The 3,582-nt window shown below is 42.4% G+C and overlaps 1 pseudogene; it reads right to left on the bottom strand.

Annotated features, from left to right (window-relative positions):
* Positions 1-2,111: 2,111 nt before the first annotated feature.
* LOC136306398 (ras-related protein Rab-13-like) lies at positions 2,112-3,196 on the bottom strand (annotated as a pseudogene).
* Between the last annotated feature and the right edge of the window lie 386 nt (positions 3,197-3,582).

Here is a 3,582-nt window from a genome sequence, read left to right on the forward strand (position 1 = left end):
GTGCATCAACTCCTGTACTGAAGGTTTGGGGGTTTCTTAAATGCCTTGAATATCATATCCATGAATAAAAAAAATTCTAACAGTATTTTATCTGAACCAAATCTGACATTTTCATTATCTTGATAAAAGGTTAAGTCTGTGAGGTAATTTTGCTGTTTTAAAAAATGTTGTGTAATAGGAAAAGGGAGGTATTATACTAACAGGGTTGTATATCAAGCCTGTGCTTTTAGCTGGTGGTGGTTCTTTTGTGTACCAATGCTTTTGCTTCTTTTTATTCAGTAATTAGGGGATGTTTCTATTAAAATGTGTTTGTCCATCTTGTAAGTACCACCCAAAGGTTCTGTTAACTTGACCACTGTGCTTTGCACATAGTAAATACTCAATAAATATTTATGGATAAATGAACCTGTTCTGTGTCTTATTTTCTTCATCTGTAAAAGCAGATAACAATGCCTACCAGCTGCCTACAGAAAATGCTGGCAGGCCCTGGCCGGTTGGCTCAGTGGTAGAGCATCGGCCTGGCGTGCAGAGGTCCTGGGTTTGATTCCCAGCCAGGGCACACAGGAGAAGCACCCATCTGCTTCTCCACCCCTCCCCCTCTCCTTCCTCTCTGTCTCTCTCTTCCCCTCCTGCAGCCAAGGCTCCATTGGAGCAAAGATGGCCCAGGCGCTGGGGATGGCTCCTTGGCCTCTGCCCCAGGCGCTAGAGTGGCTCTGGTCGCAACTGAGCGACGCCCAGGAGGGGCAGAGCATCGCCCCCTGGTGGGCAGAGCATCACCCCTGGTGGGCGTGCCGGGTGGATCCCGGTCGGGCGCATGCGGGAGTCTGTCTGACTGTCTCTCCCCATTTCCAGCTTCAGAAAAATACAAAAAAAAAAAAAAAAAGAAAAGAAAATGCTGGCAAAATCAAAGATGCTTACAGAAATCACTGTATACCAATACGAAGTCCCATTATTTCCCGGAGGCCAAGGCTGTCACTTCCCTGGGGAGGCCGAAGAGAATTCTTCTTAAAAATAAATAAATAAAAAAAAAATAAAATTTAAAAAAAAAAGAAAAGTCCTGCAATCTCCTTGAAAGAGCTTTGCCCACAACGATCCTCTAAACCAGAGGTCTGGAACCTTTTTGGCTGAGAGAGCCATGAATGCTATATATTTTAAAATGTAATTCCATGAGAGCCATACAATGACCCGTGTATGTTACACATTATCCAATAAAAATTTGGTGTCGTCCCAGAAGACAGCTGTGATTGGCTCCAGCTACCCGCAACCATGAACATGAGCGGTTGGAAATGAATGGATTGTAATACATGAGAATGTTTTATATTTTTAACATTATTATTTTTATTAAAGATTTGTCTGTGAGCCAGATGCAGCCATCAAAAGAGCCACATCTGGCTCGCAAGCCATAGGTTTCTGATGCCTGCTCTAAACCCATAATGGAAAGAGTGTATTCTCACCTTCAAGTTCAGAGATGCTCTGCTCCTTGCTGTTTTCCTCATCAATTAAACAGCTGGAGAAAGGAGAAAGCTGTGGCACTGGTCTTGGCATCACAGAAACCAGGCCAAGTTCAGGCAGCCCAGCCACCTTAGACATAGGAGTAGGTTTATGTGCAGAGAGCAATTCCGACGATGACAGTTGCGCAAAATAAGGACATGTGCTTTTATACACGGAGATCAACCATGCACACTGACAGGGTAGGACCAAACTTTCAGAGGATGGTGCTGAGCTAGCTTTTCACAGGACCCTAATACCTGATGCAGTAGCAAGAAAAATCAATTACTTATTTACATTTCTGTTTGCCTCGGAAACCCAGGGAACATCTGAGGCTCTGGGCCATCTCTTCTTCCTTTTCTCTTCCCTCTCTTCCTGCCTCTTTCTTACCTTTTTTAATTTCTTCAATTCTTCTCCTTCTTGCATCTTCCCTCTTTATTCTCCCTACTTTTCTTCTTTTCCTCTTTCCTTCTCTCATTTTTCCCCCAGTTTCTCCCCATTCTTTCACCATCTACCCATCTTTACTTCACCAGCCTTACTGCTATATCTCCCCATCCAGCCCCTTGACCCAGTTTCCCCCACCTTCGACCTCCAGGCTTAGGGTGGAGAGCAGAAAAGGGTTCTCAGCCCGGGGAGCACTTGTTTGTGCTCTTTTTGTCACAAGTTTTCAGATTAGCACCAGAGGCAGATTAAGGTCGGTTGAGGCCCGGGTGCAGAAGAAAATATTGGACCACTTAAAAAAAAGAGAGAGAGACAGGGAAAATAAAAATACACGTTAACCATTTTTTTTAAATAAATGAAAAATATTATGTACTATTAATGTTAAAATTGCACATATGAAACCAAACTTGGTGTCATTAGAAAAAAGTGTCTTGGGTGATGGGTATGCAACAGAATTGAATGACAAGATAACCTGGACATGTTTTCTTTGAATATATGTACCCTGCTTTATTGATGTCACCCCATTAAAATTAATAAAAATTTATTTATTAAAAAAAAGTGTCAGGTTGAGGTTTTGCGGGGCCCTTCAGAAGTCGGGGCCCAGGGCGCGCGCCCGGTGCGCCCATGTTAAATCTGCCTCTGGTTAGCGCTGTAGGGCTTGCTGCCGATTCCTAATCTCTGGCCTCCTGACTTTGAGTACCATGGAACTCAAAGTTTCATCCACATTCATCCTGGATTTGGCACTAGTCTCAAAAATCGGATTCTGTGCTCCTGAGCCCACTTACATCGCTTCCTCCTTCTGTATCTTCCTCTTGGCCTCCACCTCATACTTGTTCCCCAGCAGGAGGCGCTTCACCCCAGCTGAGGCATTCTTTTTGATGTTGTCCACCCAGTTCTGAATATTCTCAAGGGATTTTTCATCTGTGATGGTGTATACTGGAATAATGCCCTGGAGGATGGCATAGTTCCAATGGAGCCTTGGACCATACTCCCTTGTTTAGGCTTCCCACTGCTAAGTGAGCCATGACTCCACTGTTAGAGGCAGTAATTATTGTCTTGAATCTTTCTTGGCCAGCTGTGTCCCAGATTTGCAGCTTGATCTCCTTCACCTCTCTATATACAGTGTGCATCTTGAAATCAATTTCGAGGGTGGAGATATAAATATTGTTGAAGTTTTCCTCTGCAAAGTGAATGATATAACAAGTCTTGCAACCCCCATATCCCCAATCAGCAGCAACCTGAAGACATGGTCGGAGATTTTGACCATTGACCATGGCAAACACTGAAGGAGCCTGCCAGGGTTCCCAGGGCCTGAATTCTTAACCTTCCAAACACACATATATGGTCCATAGATATTCTACTAAGGTGCCAAGATAGTTTCATGGGAAAAAGGTAATCTTTAATAAATGGTGGTGAAATAACTGAATGTCCATATAGAGTAAAATGAATCTTGATCTTTGCTTCACACCAAACACAGAAGTTAACATAAAATGTTTTATATATCTAAATGTAATACCTAAAATTATCAAATTTCTGAAAGTAAACACAGAAGAAATTTTATTGTGGTTTTGGAGTAAGCAACCTTTTTTTAGACAAGGTAGTAAAAGTATTCAGCATAAATTTTAAAAATTATTAAATTTGACTTTATCAAAG

This window comes from Saccopteryx bilineata, chromosome 5 (genome assembly GCF_036850765.1).
Source record: "Saccopteryx bilineata isolate mSacBil1 chromosome 5, mSacBil1_pri_phased_curated, whole genome shotgun sequence".
In the NCBI taxonomy this organism is placed as follows: Eukaryota; Metazoa; Chordata; class Mammalia; order Chiroptera; family Emballonuridae; genus Saccopteryx; species Saccopteryx bilineata.